The 21,288-nt window shown below is 36.5% G+C and overlaps 1 long non-coding RNA gene across 1 annotated transcript in view; it reads left to right on the top strand.

The window, feature by feature from the left end:
• Nucleotides 1-21,288, top strand: part of LINC02911 (long intergenic non-protein coding RNA 2911) — a 70,050-nt gene that overhangs the window by 16,428 nt on the left and 32,334 nt on the right. The window contains exons 2-3 of the long non-coding RNA XR_011616447.1: nucleotides 10,729-10,789; nucleotides 17,358-17,432. This is a non-coding gene — a long non-coding RNA (long intergenic non-protein coding RNA 2911). The remainder of the gene's footprint in view (nucleotides 1-10,728; nucleotides 10,790-17,357; nucleotides 17,433-21,288) is intronic.

Here is a 21,288-nt window from a genome sequence, read left to right as displayed (position 1 = left end):
CATTACAAGCAGAGCCTGTGAGCTGGGAAGAATGCAGTGACTGCAACGGAGAGAAAGGAGACAGAGTGGCTCCCAAGAAAGCTATAGAATCAGTCCAGAACCAGATTATGTTGGGCTTTGAGGACATATTAGGAGTTTGACCATCTGACCACATGGTTTGCAAACAGAAAGCACTGTTCTTTCATCAAACAAGGCTGATTTAGTCTGACCTTCCTTTGCTCTGGCTCACAACAGTTGTGAAAAAGGAGCCAAACCAGTGCTTTCTGGGTGTCCCTATCTCCTTCTGGGCCAGCAAAATGCAATAGGTTCCGCTATTTATCCTGTGCCCATCCTCTGCAACCTTTGAATCACAGCTACATCTTGATAAGTTGTTGTGTAATTTCTCAAATTACAGTTTCTTTGTGGGGGACGCCTACGATTTACCTAGCACCTAAGGGTGTTTGTTTGTGGGTACAAATGACTGTTGATTCTGTCTCTAAGCAACAAAGAACAGCTTGCCTCTGCAAGCAGTCAGCCTGAAAGTTGCACAACACTGACATCTGCTGCTTGTATGCAGTCTGAGATTGTACCAGGTCAGAAAGAGGAAATGTAGTAAAACTAAATGTTTGAAAACGTTGGGCAAACGCGCGCACACACACACACTCACACACACACACACACACAGGTGTGCGCACACAGCTCCTCTGCAACCTTTGGTCTTGTACTTCTGATTTTTCAATAATATACAAGAATAGAAGGCTAATTTCAACATGATGTTTTCTTACTGTCAATATTTGCCAATTGGACGAGGTGTTCACATGATGGAAGATGAAGTTTCTGCTTGGCTTTGGAGGAAAAACAATTGACAAAAACCTAGATCAATGTTTTCACTTTGCAAATATTAATACAAGGCATAGAAATAAATGAAAAAAGGTATCAACTTTCATCATAAAAGCAGCTTAATGATAGTGATTTTGTGGATGACATATAATATTTGCATAGTAATTTACCATTTCTAAAGCATTTTAAGATGTCTTTTCACATTTCCTTAGTCATTCAACCATTTATTCACTATATAATGAGTGCCCATTTTATGTGAGTGATTAGTCTAGGCTGAAAGGATTCTCTTGGTCCTGGCAGGGTAATTAAGGAAGAGTACAGCATAATGCTTAACCCAATATGCATTGGATTCAGACTTTGCTGCTCTAAGTGTCCATGCCCTTGTGTGTTTAATGGCCAGTGACAATAACAATGCCTATCTCATCGAAATGTTGTGAAGATTAAGTGAAAATAATACATGTAGAACATTTGCTACAATGCCTAGTACATCACAAGGTACTTATGGAACCATGACTTTAGGTATCCCAATTTTTAATGTAGGAAACAAAAGATTTTCGGCTTAACAATGTTTCATGATGAGAAAGTAAAAAATGGGTATGCAGTTCATGAGTTTATGACTGGGATATCATGAGGGTTAATGGAAAGGGGTAGGTTGAGAAGGCTGAGAAGGAGGGCTGGTCCTATTATCAAAGAAATCTAGTGTCTAAGAAGTTTTGGCTTCATCGTGTAGGGAGATTTTAAGGGAACGCTGTTCTCAGAGTAGTGCTTTAGGAATATAGATTATTGCGGTTAAATGACAGGAAGGAACAGAGATAGAAAGCAGAACCATCAGTTAGGAAGTTCTTACATGGGCCCTGGTCTGAATTAATTGGGCCTTGAGACAGACCAGAGATGATGGTGGGATGCAGAGTAGTAGGTTGATGAGGATATTACAGAGAATGAATCTAGATGAGATGTTGGCTGTTGAGTGTTTATTGGCTGTTTCATGTGATGGCTACATTGTAGCCTTTGAGATCTCATTCCTTGGAAACACAGAAGAAAATAATTTTTCCCTTTTTTCTGCTTTGCTGTTTATGTTGTGTGGAGATCAAATTCTAACCCAGAAAATTCAGTGTGTCCCAGCAACTCGTTTATACAGTAAACAATCAGTCTGTGTTCCCTTGACAGGAAACTGCCAATGGCCATCAGAACAATCACACATTCTTCCATCGGAGAAAGGCAGCCAGGACAAACTTTGAAAATCTAATATGATTGGTCATATGTCTAGATCCTCTGGGTTTAGACTTCTGAAGTAAAAAATCTCTAAAAGTTGTTTCTGGAAAGTGAAGAGAATTAGATCTTTAAATGTAGTGAAAGTGAAGAGAGCAAAGTAAGAAATGGAAACTATTAAACCAGCACATGTAATAAACATATGTAAAACTGTATAGTCTATAGCAAATAGCAAATACATGTTCTTTTTTATTATGGAAACATTTGTCAATATTTATCATATTACCATAAAGAAAATCTTAAGAAATTCTAAAACATACAAACCTTAGAGCAACTCAAACCCAAGGTTACAAATCATTTACAAAAGTATGTAGCCTCATTGTGGATATTTTGGTTATTAAACAAGAAAGATGTAAAAAATTTAAATAAATTAAATATTTAACTTATGAAACTAAAGATAACACCAACACAATCCAAGTAAAATTATTAGATAACTAATGATAATAACAACTGAATTTAATAAATTAGAAAACAAAATGCAATTAATAACCAAACACTTCTTCAGAGCATTAAAGTTACCCCCTCTTCCTTGAAAGTATTTAAAAGAAGAGACAAGAAGAAAGAGAACTACAACTTTTAAAATAAAACAGAAGTTAGAAATATAAATGTTAAGAGATTAGATGAGCTAGAAGAAATATTTCGTGCAACATTATGTCAATACATTTAAAAATATAGATCAAAATAATAACTTCCTAAGAAGATGAGTTGTTAAAATTGGCTCAACAAAGATAAATCAAGGAAGCATCCACACTATTCCAGTAACCAGAAAATAAATGTAAATATTTGTCAAAGATCTACTCTTTAAAAGATACCAGGATTATGAATAACTCTTATGTAAATTTGATAGCCCAGAGAAAATGAACCAACTTCATGAATGACATAACCAAATCTCACACAAGGACAAACGGATTATCTAAATAGGCACATATCTATAACCAAATTGAATCAATAATTAATAACTTTCCAAAACAGATAGCACCAGACCTGCATGTATTCACTAGTGAATCCAAACAGTTAAGGAAGAAATGCTACTATGTTTTTACAGTTTCTTCCAGAAAATAGAAGGAATATTTCCTAACACGTTCTATGACACAGCATTAACATAATACCAAAACTAGACAAAAACATTACAAAAAGAGGAAACTAAAGACCAATATCTCTCATAAACATCGATGCAAAAATCTTCAATAAGGTACTAGCCAATCATATTTAACAATATAAAGAATTATGCACATAGCCAAGTGGGATTTATTCTAGGTATAAAAGTCTAGTTCAACATTCAAAAATCAATGAATATAATCTATTACATCAATAGGCCAAAGAAGAAAAATTATATAATCAGTTAAATCAAATAAGTAGTTGCAGAAAAAAAGTTTGACAAAATCCAACACTCATTCATCATGAAAACTTGCAGTAAACTAGGAATAAACGGGAACTTCCTCAACTTCATAAAGAATTATATACAAAAAACAATAGCTAACATCATAATGGTGAGAAAATAGATGGTATCCTTCTAAGATCAGGAACAAGGTAATAATGTCTGCTTTCACCACTCTTGTTCAGCATCATATTGGAACCTCTAGCTAATGCAATAAGATAAGAAATGGAAATAAAATATATAAAGGTTTGAAGAAAGAAATTAAGCCTTCTTTGTTAGCAGATGACACGATTGTCTATGTAGAAAATTTCAAAGAATAAATAAATAAATAAATAACTCCTGGAGCTATTAAGCACTTATAGAAATGTTGCAGGATACAAGGCTACTATACAAAAGTCAACTGATTTCCTATATACCAGCAAACAACAGGATTTGAATTAAAAACACAATACCATTTACATTAGCACTAAAAAAGAAAATGAAACACTTAGGTATAAATCTAAAAATATATATATAAGATCTATATGATGAAAATGACAAAACTTTGATGAAAAAATTAATGAATATTTAAATAAATGAACATATATTACATGTACATGAATAGGAAGACTTAACATCATCAAGATGTCTGTTCTTCCCAAATAAATCAATATATTCAATACAGTACCAACCAAAGTACCAGCAAATCATTTTACAGTTGTCAACAAGCAGATTATAAAAAAGACCCAAAATAGCCAAAAAAATATTGAAGAAGAACAAAATTTGAGGTCTGACACTAACCAACTTCAAGGCATACTATAAAGCTAGAGTAATCAAGACACTGTGGTATTGGTGAAAACAGAGACAAATATGTTAATAGAACAAAATAGAGTACCCAGAAATAGATCTACACAAAGGTAGTCAACTGATCTTTGACAACAGAGCAAAGACAATTCAATGAAGGAATAATAGTCTTTTCAACAAATGATGTTGGAACAACTGAACATCACATGCTAAAAAATGAATCTAGACACAGATCTTACAGTTTTTGCAGAAATTAGTTTCAAATAAATTATGGACCTAAATGTGAACTACAGTACTATAAAACTCCTAGAAGGCAACAAAAAAATCTAGGTGACCTTGGGTTTGGCACTGATTTCTTAGTGATCCATAAAACAACATTGTGATCAATCAATTGTGATCCATCAAAAAAATTGGTAAGTTGGACTTACTTCATTAAAATTAAAAATTGCTCTACAAGCACACTGTCAAGGGAATGAAATGACAAACTACAGAATGGGAGGATATATTTGCAAAAAACATATCTAATAAAGGACTAGTATCCAAAATATAAAGAACTCTTAAGATTCAACAATAAGAAAACAGCCAACTTTAAAAATGAGCAAAAGACCTGAACAGATATCTCACCAAAAAAGATATGCAGGTGGCAAACGAGCATACAAAGAGATGCTTACCATTATAGTTTACTATGGACCTACAAATTAAAAGGATAGTGAGATACCACTACTCACCTATAAATTAGAATGGCTAAAATCCAAAACACTGACAAATGATGAGGACGATGTGGAGCAACAAAAGCTCTCATTCATTCCCGGTGGGAATGCAAAATGCTGCAGCCACTTTAGAAAACAGTTTGGCAGTTTTTTCAAAACTCAACATATTCTTACAATACAATCAGCAACTGCTGTTTTGGATATTTAGCCAAATGAATAGATAATTTATGTCCACACAAAAACCTGTACATTAGTGTCTATATAGCTTTATTTGTAACTGTCAAAACACAGAAATGATCAAGATGTCCTTCAATAAACAAAATAATAAACAAATGAAGGCAAGCCCATACAACGCAATATTACTTTGCAATAAGACGAAATAAGCTACCAAGCTACTAAAAATGTGCAGGAACATTAGTACATATTGTTAAGTGAAATAAGCCAATCTGAAAAGGCTATGTACTGTATGATTACAATTACGTGACAACCTGGAAAAGGCAAAACTATGAGGACAGTCAAAATATCAGCATTTGCCACGGGCTTGTGCAGAGGGAGGGGAGGGGAGGGGAGAATGAACAGGTGGAGCCCTGGATTTTTAGGGCAGTGAAACTATTCTGTATGATACTATAATGGTGGGTACATGTCATTAATACATTTGACAAAAGCAGTAGAATATACACCACCAAGAATGAACCCTAATATGAACTACAAACTTTAGTTAGTGATGATGTATCAATATTGGCTCATCAGTTGAAACAAATATGCCACAGTAATGCAAGATATTAATAATAGGGAAAATTGTATAGGGGAGTGAAGTGGGGAGTGAAGGGGCCTATGGGAACTCAATGTACTGTCTCTTCAATTTTCTCTAAACCTAAAATTACTCTAAAAATGAAGTCTATTAATTTTAATATATATAAATTAGATGTTGTTTTATATATATATATATAATTAATGAATAAAAATTTAAAAATGATACCTTGGCTGAATGGTTTTAAAGGGCACTCTTTTTGAATTTAGGTGTTAAGGGCAGCTAACACCTAAATTATCCAGATAATGCAAGAATATTTTCAAGAAGCCAAAGATCCCAAATTCCTTTGAACAAAATACCAAAACCAAATGGAAATTACACCCCAAAAGAAAGCCACAACCTAGCCTTACTTAAAAATGAAAATGCAAACATCTAATACAATTTTAGCAAAGAAAATACAGCCATGTATTAAAAGAAAAAAATTATATGTTTAACATTTTATTCTAAAATTTTTAGAAAGGGCCAATATTTGGAAATTTATTAAGGGGAATTCCACATCAAATATTTTCAGAAAATAAACTCTTGGCGATTCACCATGCACATTAACATATCAACAATTTTGCAGTCCTATAGTACAGCAACCTGGTTTTGGTTTAAACCAGTTTCCCCAAACATATTTGACAAGGGAACATGCTGTTACTTTTAAGTTTTATCCACTAACATCCCATAAAATACACTGCTCAATGCAGACATGCTTCTCTCCTTCAAGTTGCATAAGGGGCTGTAGCAGGCAGACTCATGGTCCCAAGATGCCCATGTCCTAATCCCTGCAACCTGTGAATATGTTATCTTACATGGCAAAGGGGAATTAAGGTTGTTAATCAGCTGACTTTGGATAAGGCAATTATCCTGAATTAACTAGAAGTGCTCAATGTCATCACAAGGGCTTAAAAATGGAAAAGGGAGGCAGAAGAGAGAATCAGAGAAAGAGATATGAAGATAGAAACAGGTCAGAATGATGTGAGAATGACTTGACCTGCCCTTGCTGGCAATGCAGATGGAAGAAGGGGCCATGATCCAAGCAACGTGAGCAGACTCTAGAAAATGAAAAAGACAAGAAAGGGATTTCTTGAGAACCCTTTAGAGCCTCTTCTAAAGATTCCAGGAAGGAATGCATCCCTGCTGACACCTTGATTTCAGCGTGTTGAGATCTGTGTTGGGCTTCAGAAGTGTAAGATAATAGATTGGTGTTGCTTTAGCCACTGAGGTTGGGGTATTTGTTACAGCAGCAACAGGAAACTAATATACAGACTGTCTGTTTCAATACTTCCTTAAAAAAACCCCTAGCTTATTTTTGGTCTTCTACAATTAAACTTGAGAAATAAACATACTGAAGGGAAAGTGAGTTGGAATTAGTACCAAGTCAAAATTTTATAGCATTTTTACAGTATAATTGTCAGGTTCATTATCGTGGCTGTGGTGCAGTAGGAATAATACAGAACTTGCAGTTTTAATGTTTGTGTAATCTTGAGAACACCTTTTTTTCAGGTTGTTTGTTCTTTTATGCTATCTCATGGAGTTATTGTGAGAACTCAGAGTCACTATTTGACAGTACTTGAAAGCAGGGCTTTAGGGTGACTTGCAGGGTTTGAAACCTGGCTGTGGTCCTTGCTGGCTGTGTCATTTTGGGGAATTTCTCTCCTGCTTACCCTGCCTATCTTACCCCACTCCATTTCTTATTTCCTTTCCTTTTTCATGCAAATTTTGCCAGGTAATACACTCATATGTGTTAAAAACCAATAAATTTATTATAAAATTTCAAACAGTGACACATCTTTGTCTTAACTTTATCATATATCTGCCTGGTTCCCCCATCACCTCCTCTCTGTGACATGCACCCATAGGTACCCACTGTTCTTAGTTTCTTACGTATATTCCAGAGTTATGAAAATGAAGACAAAAAATAGAAATTCATATTTTACATAAAAGGTGTATACATTTTATACATTATATACATCATATTGCACTTTTCTTTTTTTACTTAAAAATTTATCCTGAAGACCATTCTCTATGTGCACATGGAAAGCCCCTTTATTGTTTTTATTTTTCCCAGTTGTATGATATAGCTAAATGCATATATTATAATTTATTTAACCTATTTATGAACACAATACTGTTTCCAGTCTCCTCTATTACAAACAGCATGGAGGTAAATGGTCTTATACATAAGTAATTTTACATGTTTGTAAGTATCAGTAGGAAAATATCCCAGAAGTGGGATTGTTAAGTTAAAGGGTTTATACATTTGTAATTGGCAGATGTGAGTAAGTTTCTCACCTTCTCTTAGCTGTAGTTTCCTCATTTATAATTTACAGATAATCATAAACATACTTCATGAAGTGGTTTTGAGGATCTAATGACGTATCATGTAAAGCACTTAGCATTAAACACATTTTAACTTCTATTAATATCACTATAATATTATATCATGTTATAAATTGCAAAGTGCTAAGCATAGTACTTTAAATATAGAATATTAATGTTATCAAATTCTGTAAGTGCTAACTTGGGGATAGCACATGCAATCATATTTTAATAACTCACCTAATAGGTAGTAGTTCCTTGCAGTTAGCATATTTATATGTTAGTTTTGCTACTAATTTGTTTAAAATGTTCTTTTCCTTTAAAATATGCTAAAGACTTTCCCAATTATCCAAATTATGACAAATTGAGTAACAGTTAACTGCTCCAATGGCAAGTTACCCTTCTCTATTAAAATAACTTAAGCTGCATTTTAGCTAAAACAGCCCAAGTTGAAAGTTGTCCAAAGGTGTTATAAGAAATAATGTATCCCAATATGTTATTGGATGATTTTTATGAACATTAGAGGGGTTGGAAGATGTGTACCTTATTCTAAAAAAGATAAATAGTCCAATTGGAAAAAAGTCTCAACTCAAATAATTTAACTCTCTCATTATGAAGATTTCCATGAAATAATTGAAGAGTTGTTAGAATTCATATGAGCTGTACACCTTATACATTTCAACATATTTATTACGTAGGAGGTGTCTATTATATATTCATTATTGTTATATGCACTTAAAGATTAATATTTGCCATTTGCTATCCATATGTAGGATAATTTTACAGACCACAAGTTAGATAAAATCACACAAACAAAATAATAAATGTCTAGCTGTAATTAGCACCTTACAAAACTTTCAATTTGAATGTCATATAAAGAAACTATGGGATTTTGAAATATAATAGGTCAGGATTTAAGAGGCCTTTTTGATTTTCAGCTTTGATTGCAAAGAAAGGAAATAAACAGTATTGGTAGGATATGAGGGCGTCTTTTGGAGCTCAAGGGCAAGAATTACAGTTGATTTTCATGAGGGGCTGTAAACAGTTTAGTTCATAGCTCCATTCTACAGATTTGATGGGTCCTGCTCTCTGCTTCCTTGACCAGCTTTTTTTTCAATCTAATGGGTTTTAACTGGATTGTACTTTGAAATAATTGCTACTCCAAAAGGGTAGCTCCCTAGCTACCTTGAGCTTCTTCTAAAAGTTCCAGGAAAAAAAACTTTAAAAAATTCAGGACAAAACAGAATTGTATAGTGAAAAGAATATTGGACCAGAGAGTAGTCAGCAATCCGGGATTCCAGCCTATCTCAACCATGATCTTGCTATGTGAGTAGGAAAAAATCCATGTAAGTACTCTCTTAGTTTTCTTTGTTCTACCCATTTGCAGGCACATTTATCCCCCACATCTATGTCAAATATGCCTGTGTTCTCTCTTGCTAGTACTGGAACCTTAGACTGGTCTATTGCAATTGTAGCTCATTTTCTCTCTCCAGCCTGAGCTCACAACTGGAACAGTACAGTCAATACAGGGGAGAATGAAAATTCAAGCATGTATGCATTTTTTAATCCAAATAATAAGCTTTATGATGATACCTTGGATAGAAATGTGTAATATAGCAGAAGGAAAACGGTAGGTGGTGAGTTGGAACATTCACTTTTACACATATTGAAGTCAAATTTCTTGTGTAAAACCTAGTTGACTTGTCTAAGACTCAGCAAGGCGGTCTTGGCTACAGCTATAGATTTGGAAACCAACGGAAAGTAGGTGGTGGTAAATCCACAGGAGAGAATGAAATACCCAGGGAGAGTATATACTGAGAGGAGAAAATTCAAGCAAATAATTTCATAAGTGTGTTATATATCCCATCCCCTTACCCCCGACAGTGCCCCCCATAAAAAAGCCTCAATCAAACAAACAAAAACAGAGCGTGGCACAGCTGTTTCCATGCAGTTCATTTATTTTGAGAAGTGTTCTCAAAGAACAAGAGTGGGGCATTGTTGGAGTGGAAGGAAAGGAGGAAAAGTTAAGTAAAGGTGATTATCAAGCTGTTCACTATTGTGAACAACTGGAGTGGATCCCTTAGAGATTCACAGAGGAGCCATGAGGAATGCACCTCAGAGGGGAGGTTTATCTTCCCACCAGCTTCTGTGCCTCATTGGATAAGGATGGTCTTGTGGGGTGTCAACTCCCTCATACTTTCAGGTTCTAGAGACAGAATGACTGAAACCTTCCTGCAGGCATCCTATACAATGATGGCAGAGAGCCCTGGACTTCCGTTTTGTTCGTCCATTCATTCCTTTTATTGTTTTTCACTGAATATACACGTATTTTAAATGTGTGCCAGACACTAGGAAGTGGTTAAAGGTTAGAGCTCTTTCTTTGATATCCAATAAGGATGGGTCAACACAGGTATGGAGAAATCAAGAGGAGGTGGAAGAAGCAGAGAGCTTCACATCTGGTGGCCATTAACCCAACTTTTATAGGCACACATACCCTAAATATCCTTTCCATTTCACCATCCACTCTTAATTACTTTCAGTTATTCCTATTGAGGTCAGGGGAGGGGGTGGGAGGAGTGAATTTTAAAAGGGGTTTGGCTACTACCAGCTGTTTTCTTGGAGTGATTAACAAGTCTCTTCCATCTTTGTTATAGTCTGCCTCTGTGTTCCCTGGACACCTCCATTCCAGTGCAAGATTCCCATGGTTGAATTCATGTAAGTAAAATAAATATTTGGTGGAACTTGACTGGAGTAACTATTATTTATTGGCCTTTTGCTGTGTCTCAGGCTATTGTTATTCTTGTTGTAAGTGCCTTACTTGGAACATTTCATTTACTTTTTTCAAAAACCCCATGAAGAAGGTCAATTCGCTGAACCTGCCCACAGCCTTTGTAAGGACATGCAGGATAAACCTCATGCTCAACCCTTCACCATGAAAGATGTGACCAAAGTCCAGGTTATCTGTCCCATAGGATAATTAGAGGCAATTGTCGTAGAAGGAGAGCCTGGGCAGAAGAGCCTGTAGATTCAGGTCAGTGGCTGGTGGCCAGGTCAAGCCATTTTTAAGAAGTGGCTGGTGGGTGAGAGATAGAGGAGGCCAAGAAGCAGAAATGGGAGAGGCCACCCTGAGAGATGGAGGGAGATTCTTCTGTTACTGAGAATTTTCATTTCTATAAAACCTGCATGCCCCTATGGCTTTTGTGCTCCAAATGGTTCTCTTTTTTTCTTTTTTATTTTTTTATTTTTATTTTTTTGAGATGGAGTCTCACTCTGACACCCAGGCTGGAGTGCAGTGGTGCGATCTCAGCTCACTGCACGCTCTGCCTCCCGGGTTTACGCCATTCTCCTGCCTCAGCCTCCCGAGTAGCTGGGACTACAGGCGTCCGCCACCAGGCCCGGGCTAATATTTTGTGTTTTTAGTAGAGACGGGGTTTCACTGTATTAGCCAGGATGGTCTCGATCTCCCGACCTCATGATCTGCCCGCCTCGGCCTCCCAAAGTGCTGGGATTACAGGCGTGAGTCACCGCACCTGGCCCAAATGTCTCTTTTACATACATTCCATCTTTCATCTGAGCTAGCTTGAGAGACTTTATGTTCTTTCCAGCCTTGATTAGAACCCAAGCCTGTATTATCAGAACTCCAGCAGCATTCATCATGTTTAATCTATATTGTCAGGAGAGAGAGAGTTTTGTCTAATAGGAATGGCTAGTAGTTAGAGATCAGGTGACGTGTTTTATTTACAGTACTACCCTTTACTTATCTTGTGTCCTTGGGCAAAAACACCCTTTTGGGTTTCTGTTTCCTGATCTATGAAGTGGGGATAAAATTGCTTACCATATCTGTTTTATACAAGGAGGATATATAAAAATAATACAAATTAAAGTTAATTAAAAGTTTACAAAGCAATATATAAATGCAAATCATCGTTATTATATGTGACCAAATAAAAATATATTCATCATATAGCCTTTCACACTAGTAACATTTCTAAGAGCTGATCTAGAACTTGAGTTTCAGCAAAAGTTGTCAGATGTGCTCCTTCCTTATTCTAAGGAAACGATAGAAAAAATGTCTGAGTAGGCATACCTGCCATATGCATGCACATGTATTTCATACATGCTTTTTCACTGGAGCAATGCAAATAAAATCAGTGTTACTAATCCTTCCAGCTGGGTGAGAGTTTATTTTAAAGTCTGAACATTCGTATGTTCACTGGTACGAATATTTTTAGGATACCCCGCACAAGCCTGTTTAGTAGAAAAAAAATTTCAAGTGCCTTCTTGGACAGAAGGTGTTCACTTTATTAAGATTTCAATATTTGGGAAGTTATAAATTTAGTGTTTTATGAATCAAACAAACAGAAATCTTAATACACAAGCGCTCCAAATCTTCATCTGTCCCTTACTGAAAATGAGTAAATTGTGCAGGCATGAGCTTTCTGTTACTAGAGATGTTTGAGCTGTGGCTGAACAATCATCTAGCAGAGATAGTTAATGCTTGGGGGAGGAGCAGAAGATGGTCTTGATTCCTATTGAAGGTCATGACCACCTTACATTCTGGAATCAGACTGCATTTACTAGAGACTTACTATAATACCTGTTGGAAATAATGCTGAGCCTGGAAGGAGTCTATTATCTAGAATAGGGTCAGCAAACTATGGCTATGGGTCCCATCTGGCCTCTCACCTGATTTTGCAAGTGAAGTTTTATTAGAATGCAGCCATGCCCATTCATTTAGTTATTGTCTAGGGTTGCTTTTGCCCTACAGCAGCAGAGCTGATTAGTTATGACAGAGACCATTTGATGTGCAAAGCCTAAAATATTTACTATCTGACCCTTTATAGAAAAAGTTTGCCAATTTCTATAAGAAGCAGATGGCAAAGTTTACTGCATATTTCTCAGAAAGTGCATCTTTACCTACTGGGGTTATAAGGTGTATTTGAACTTCTGTATCTATTTATTTTTGTCACGTTTATTTTTAATTTCAGCCAATTCTATGCACTAATTTCTTCATCTCTAGGATAGTGATATTACGACACTTGATCTTACCCAAAAAGCACAGAAGCAGTGAGAGTGGTGATATTATTAATATTCACTTCACTGAGTGGTTGTGAAGATTAAAAGGGAATATTTTACATAGCGTGAACCTGAACTTCTAACCACTACACTGTACTACGCTGAAACCATATAGAGGCAGATGGGGGTGGATGAGGGTTAGGGATGTCAAGGAAGTTTTGTTGTGGAGGGTGTGAGTAGAATTATATTTTTGAAGAGAAGGTGAGGACTCAGATGATAGTGGAGACACTGTTATCGCAGTTATAGGGAGGCTGGCTAACCTGACCTCTGATCTTCCCAGCAAGGAAGTCATCATACCCTTACCCAACCCCCCTGCCATGTTTTAAAAGGCCAGAGAGATTTTTGCCTGCTAATTATTCACTTGACCCAGAGAAGTAAGTGCTTCTCTACTTTCAATCTGTGCTTTCTATCACTAAGATAAACTAGTAATGATTTGCCAATAAGATGCAATTACAGTGCCTGCTGAGGTCAATATTCAATCAGTGGTTCCATTCTGAACGCTGCTTTGATCAGTTGGTCAAAAATTTCCTTTCTTTAGATGCTTTGTAAACTATGATTGATTGAGAGGTTTGGGGGTTTAAGATTGGAATGTGGTTTCATTTTTAATCCAACTTGTGAGCCGCACTTCAAACTCTGGCCAAATGTGATAGTCTCCCTTGGGAAGCTCCTGCCTACCCTGAGACCAGAGTGGGTACTTCTTCCTATTCCTCCCATCATCTCCTGCCTTTCTACCAATACAGGTCAGACTCTAAAGAATAGCAAATAAAGTAGACTATTCTGAAGATTTTGTAGAAAAATCAGCAAGTCATGTTGATCACTCTCCAGCAAAAACAGCATTTTTTTTTTTTGGTTTTTCAATTCTTTTCTAGTTTCTCCTTATCTGCTTGGTCACCTTTTTCTCCCTTCTCTTTTCCACATACAGGCTTTTAGACTTTCCTCTATAAGTTAGAACGACTCAGCTTCTCCCTCACTTTGGAAATCTTACTCTGAATAGCAAAGTCCTTGTAGATAACTGAACAAAACCATTGACTGTTCCTCAGACACACTTTTTGGGAACACCAGCCCAGATCACCATACCTGATCTGCTGATTTGTAGGAATATAGCAAAATTTGAATGAGAATAAATCTAAGTAAAATTTTGGCACTTCATTCCAGAAACCCAAAATGATGGTACCTCACTGCATCTTGGTGTTCTACTGTATCATAATTAAAGTAGAATGCCTGAGTTTTTGTGGGCTCCTCTTTCTCTCTCTCTCTCTCTCTCCTGATCTCCCTAATTCATCTGAAAGTCTAATTTTAGTTCAAGGATAGAATTTCATCTTTGTTTTGATATGGATTCACATTTACTTAGGATTTATAATCAGAGGCTTTAAGTAGCTGGTGGTAGCCCTTCTGTGTTGCTAAGATTTTATTATTTTATGTATAAAATTTAAATCTTTAATCCTCCTGGGTTTTATTTTGGTAATGTAGCAACATATCTTAAATTTAAGATATATCCATAGCTTTTGTTGCAGAAATCTCTCTTATAGGAATCTATCCTAATGAAACAACAGCTGGACTTTAATAAACAAGGATGTTCATCACATTATTTGTCAAGGCAAATACAAAAAAAAAAAACACATGGATGTACATTAATAAGGGCGCTACTGAATAAAGTCTGGTATAATCCTCTTATGGAACATTAAATGTTTCCTAAAATGGATAAGCCTCTCTCTATTGACCCAGAGGACTGTTGATACTGCATTGTCATGTGAGAAAGGCATCAAATGACAATAACAACTCCAAATCCCTTATATCCTTTTTTTTAAATGTAAAAAGATATGGCTGAGAGTGGTGGCTCATGCCTGTAATCCCAGCACTTTGGGATTTACTTGAGGTCAGGAGTTCGAGACCAGCCTGGCCATCATGGTGAAACCCCATCTCCACTAAAACCACAAAAATTATCTGGGCACAGTGGAGGGCACCTGTAATCCCAGCCACTCGGGAGACTGAGGCAGGAGAATCAATTGAACCCGGAGGAGCGGAAGTTGCAACAAGCTGAGATCCTGCCATTGCACTCCAGCCTGGGGGACAGAGTGAAACTCTGCCTCAATAAAACAAAACAAAACAAAACAAAACAAAAAAACAAAAAGTTTAAGTAGAAAGACACCAGACTGCTATATTAGTTACTCTTGTTGGGGGTAGAAGTATGAGTAACATTTTCTTTATATGGTTTTATATTATTTCACTGGTTTTAAAGATTGTGGTAGACACATGTTAATTTTGTAACTTGACAAAAAATTTCATCTGACAGAAAGATTTTTAAAAATAAAACAAGTAGACAAGTAAAACTATTATTTCTCTATTTGAAAACTGTGGTGTCAGATATTTTGGGAGTTGCATATATGTACAGAGAACAGTCTGTTGTAGTGTTCTGCTCATAGTCAATTTGGGCGAGAGCTGGGATACTTCAGGGAAGGGAGAGGCTCTTAGGTCCAAATTGGAAGAGGAGAATCCTAGAGCTATTCGTCTTGGATTGTGGTGACTTTACCTTTATTTCTGCTGAGATAGATTCTCCCTTGCACCCATTTCCCCGGTGACTCACCTGTCACTTAATCCATTGAGGGTTAAGATGGCTCTAACCCAAAAGTTTTGTGGCAAATTTTTAACCTCTCTTCTTTCTGCTGCCTTCTGAATTTGAGTTATTGCTATACTTTTTAGAGATTAATAAAAGGACTAGACTTGGTGGGTCCATAACACAGGTTTGAGTTAAGTGTTCTGGTACCATCTATGTGACCTTGCATAAATAACTACTAATCTTAGATTTGTCAGCTACGGAGTGGACACAGAGGTGCCTTTTTAGCAGATCTTACCCAGGACAGTAGTAGGTTTATGTAATGCATAGGGGTTGTAAAATTACTTTATAGTTTTTATAAATTTGGAATTTAACTACTAGTCTCAACTCTCTGTGATAATTTATCATAGAAATTGTTGATTTGCATGATTACCTTCTTTTTGGAAAAAAAAAGGAAAAAGAAAAAGTTACTGCTTTCCTAGCTGAGGGCCCATTGGGAAGTAATGTTTGCTTTTTGATCTTTCTGCCTCTGGTGCTTGTGTAACAGAAGGTAGAGTTCAAGATGGTTGGTGTCAGACAAAATTCTACAGACCCATAGAAGAAAATTTCAGGCCTCTTGCCTACTGGATGAAGATTAAGTGTTCCCATGGTCTCCTCTATTACAGCAGTCAACAAGCCCATGATAAAAACAAAACCACTAACTCGTCATCTCTGACTTCATTTTTGCTGTATCTGTTGTCCGCTGGGTAACAACAAGAAAATAATCCCTTTCTGTAATATTTTCAGTTTTTACTTAGATGTGCAATCTGTTTTTTGTTTCTTTGTCCCATCTTTGGTTAAGCATCCTAGCTTATACAATCGCTCCCTTCTTAAAGATAGAGGCATTGCCTTAATAACAGGAATATTCTACATATTAAAATAGGCATCTTTGAAAGCACAAGTTCATTTTTAGAATTAATAATCAATGTTAATGTGTTATCTTCAAGTGAGTAATAACTTATACACATATTCTCTTATTTAATCCTCAAAACAGGGGCTCAGAGGGAGCACCTAGCTTGCCCAAGGTGACATTGTTAGTGGGTGACAGAATTAGGGCCTCAGTCATTCTTTTTAGATGAGCAACCTAAACTATTTTAACACAGAGTTAAAGAAATGATCATTGACTGAGTTAATGATTCTATCAGTTAGACCCAAGGGACAACTCGCTTAACCAATATCTACCACATGTAAGCCACGGAGACTTCTTTTATCTGGGATTTCTCAGATAGGCTAATAGGAATTCCAAATGTTATTTGAACCTAGTCAATCATGGAACCCTGTTGAAGACCACTTCAGGGGAATAAATTCTAAAACACATGTTTTGGGAAAAGCTGCTCCAGCTAGAGTCAGACTCTGTTACCAGGTACCCTCAACACTAGAGACCCTCGCTTAGCTCTTGTAACATGGCAGCACTTAAATATAGCTTCTTGTTCTCTTTTGGGTGCACAAGTTATTAATTAATTTTAGTTGTAAAGAAATTAGCATTGCCAACTGTCCATTGTGCTTGCGATCTGGTGTTCTTTTGTCAAAAAGCACTGAGGCCTATTGTTCTAACCTTTCTCATGTTCACATTGAATTTCTGATGACAAAGCGTATTTATTGTCTTCCATCCAGATTTTAAGCTCTGTCTGTGGGGTTTTGGGCAGTTGCCATTCTGAGGAGGAGCAGAGGATCATGGCTTTGCCAAAGGTATGCTTGAACAAGGTGGCTAAAAATGACCTGACCTGTCTCTTCTTAGCCTTCTGTGTTTCATGTGGATGTTTCAGCAAACATGCAAATCATTGTTGGTATAGGAATTGTTCACTGCCTGGATATTAATTTTCTCCCCATAGAAAAAGGAGCTGGGAGATGAATCACTGAGTTGTTACCCAGCACAGAGAATGTTGTCTGCATTCATCTATCTTCCATTCAATCTCCCTTCAGAAAGACATTATGGGTGAGCCCCACTCTTCCAATTGCAAGTATCACCAGTGACAGCTTTGCAAGTGGCCTTAACAGCTTGTCAGGAAACTAATCAATGTAGCTTTTCACAAAGGAATCTACTTGATCAATATCACCAAGGAAGCTCAGACCTAACAAACAGATCACATAAGAGTTTTCATGATCAATAGAAGTTACACAGAAAGTAAATTATTGGGTATATTTCAATGAAGGTATTTTAAATGCTTCCTGCTGATAGCTCTTTCTCTGGGGGATATAGTAATATACCAAAAGTGATAGAAGAGACAGTGTATGCCCTGTCAGACAGACCCCTAGGGACATGTTCTCAACATGAAACGTACATACACAATTAGTTGAGAAGATGTAACTCTGATTTTGAAGGAAAACTGGTTTCAATGTTTGTCACCCTACCACCAAGTAGATTATAAATTTTTGATGAATGGGATTATTTTGGCATCCCAATACCATGGGCATGGGCATATAATAGGCATATCAGTTATATTCTTGCTGAGTTGACCATTAGTCCCTACACTTCTCGGAAACTATTGCTACTTCTATGTCATCCCTGCCATTTCCACCCTCTGCGTTTTTCCGCACTATCCTTGGGGAGACCCCAATTCTAAATGTTGTAAATTTTCCTAACATATAGTCCAGAAGTGTGACATTAGGAAATGCTGAAATCTCTGGAAATAAAACTTAAGGCACAGCTGTACTGTAATAATACATGAGGCATTACCCAACATTTTTCTTCCTGGTGTTTATGTCTGTATCAAGTATCTTGCCTCATAAAAATAGACAGATCAATGAGACAGAAAGTCAACAAGGAGAACCAGGAATTGAACTCAACTCTGCACCAAGTGGACCTAATAGACATCTACAGAACTCTCCACTCCAAATCAACAGAATACACATTCTTCTCAGCACCACATCGCACTTATTCCAAAATTGACCACATAGTTGGAAGTAAAGCACTCCTCAGCAAATGTAAAACAACAGAAATTAAAACAAACTGTCTCTCAGACCACAGTGCAATCAAACTAGAATGCAGGACTAAGAAACTCAATCAAAACCACTCAACTACATGGAAACTGAACAACCTGCTCCTGAATGACTACTGGGTACATAATGAAATGAAGGCAGAAATAAAGATGTTCTTTGAAACCAATGAGAACAAAGATACAACATACCAGAATCTCTGGGACACATTTAAAGCAGTGTGTAGAGGGAAATTTATAGCACTAAATGACCACGAGAGACAGCAGAAAAGATCTAAAATTGACACCCTGGCATCAAAATTAAAAGAACTAAAGAAGCAAGAGCAAACACATTCAAAAGCTAGCAGAAGGCAAGAAATAACTAAGATTAGAGCAGAACTGAAGGAGATAGGGACACAAAAAACCCTCCAAAAAATCAATGAATCCAGGAGCTGGTTTTTTGAAAAGATCAACAAAATTGATAGACTGCTAGCAAGAATAGTAGAGAAGAAAAGAGAGAAGAATCAAATGGATGCAATAAAAATTGATAAAGGAGATATCACCACTGACCCCACAGAAATACAAACTACCATCAGAGAATAATATAAACACCTCTATGCAAATAAACTAGAAAACCTAGAAGAAATGGATAATTTCCTGGACACTTACACTCTCCAAAGACTAAACCAGGAAGAAATTGAATCCCTGAATAGACCAATAGCAGGCTCTGAAATTGAGGCAATAATTAATAGTCCAGCAACCAAAAAAAGTCCAGGACCAAACAGATTCACAGCCGAATTCTATCAGAGGTACAAGGAGGACTTGGTACCATTCCTTCTGAAATTATTCCAATCACTAGAAAAAGAGGGAATCCTCCCTAACTCATTTTATAAGGCTAACATTATCCTGATACCAAAGCCTGACAAACATACAACAAAAAAAGAGAATTTTAGACCAATATCTCTGATGAATATCGATGCAAAAATCCTCAATAAAATACTGGCAAACCGAATCCAGCAGCACATCAAAAAGCTTATCCACCATGATCAAGTGGGATTCATCCCTGGGATGCAAGGCTTGTTCAACATACACAAATCAATAAATGTAATCCAGCATATAAACAGAACCAAAGACAAAAACCACATGATTATCTCAATAGATGCAGAAAAGGCCTTTGACAAAATTCAACAGCCTTTCATGCTAAAAACTCTCAATAAATTCGGTATTGATGGAACGTATCTCAAAATAATAAGAGCTATTTATGACAAACCCACAGCCAATATCATACTGAATGGCCCAAAACTGGAAGCATTCCCTTTGAAAACTGGCACAAGACAGGGATGCCCTCTCTCACCACTCCTATTCAACATAATGTTGAAAGTTCTGACTAGGGCAATCAGGCAAGAGAAAGAAATAAAGGGTATTCAGTTAGGAAAAGAAGAAGTCAAATTGTCCCTCTTTGCAGATGACATGATTGTATATTTAGAAAACCCCATTGTCTCAGCCCAAAATCTCCTTAAGCTGATAAGCAACTTCAGCAAAGTCTCAGGATACAAAATTAATGTGCAAAAATCACAAGCATTCTTATACACCAGTAACAGACCAACAGAGAGCCAAATCATGAATGAACTCCCATTCACAATAGCTTCAAAGAGAAGAAAATACCTAGGAATCCAACTTACAAGGGATGTAAAGGGCCTCTTCAAGGAGAACTACAAACCACTGCTCAGTGAAATAAAAGAGGACACAAACAAATGGAAGAACATACTATGCTCGTAGATAGGAAGAATCAATATTGTGAAAATGGCCATACTGCCCAAGGTAATTTATAGATTCAATACCATCCCCATTAAGCTACCAATGAGTTTCTTCACAGAATTGGAAAAAACTGCTTTAAAGTTCATATGGAACCAAAAAGGAGCCAAAATTGCCAAGACAATCCTAAGCCAAAATAACAAAGCTGGAGGCATCATGCTACCTGACTTCAAACTATACTACAAGGCTACAGTAACCAAAACACCATGGTACTGTTACCAAAACAGAGATATAGACCAATGGAACAGAACAGAGCTCTCAGAAATAATACCACACATCTACAGCCATCTGATCTTTGACAAACTTGACAAAAACAAGAAATGGGGAAAGGATTCCCTATTTAATAAATGGTGCTGGGAAAATTGGCTAGCCATAAGTAGAAAGCTGAAACTGGATCCTTTCCTTATTCTTACATGAAAATTAATTCAAGATGGATTAGAGACTTAAATGTTAGACCTAAAACCATAAAAACCCTAGAAGAAAACCTAGGTAATACCATTCAGGACATAGGCATGGGCAAAGACTTCATGTCTAAAACACCAAAAGCAATGGCAACAAAAGCCAAAATTGACAAATGGAATCTAATTAAACTAAAGAGCTTCTGCACAGCAAAAGAAACTACTGTCAGAGTGAACAGGCAACCTACAGAATGGGAGAAAAGTTTTGCTATCTACTCATCTGACAAAGGGCTAATATCCAGAACCTATAAAGAACTCAATCAAATTTACAAGAGAAAAACAACCCCATCAAAAAGTGAGCAAAGGATATGAACAGACACTTCTCAAAAGAAGACAGTCATACAGCCAACAGATACA

The sequence above is a fragment of the Macaca nemestrina genome, chromosome 18 (assembly GCF_043159975.1).
Source record: "Macaca nemestrina isolate mMacNem1 chromosome 18, mMacNem.hap1, whole genome shotgun sequence".
NCBI classification, from domain to species: domain Eukaryota; kingdom Metazoa; phylum Chordata; class Mammalia; order Primates; family Cercopithecidae; genus Macaca; species Macaca nemestrina.
Note: the sequence above shows the minus strand (reverse complement) of the source record. Positions and strands in the feature narration are given on the sequence as shown.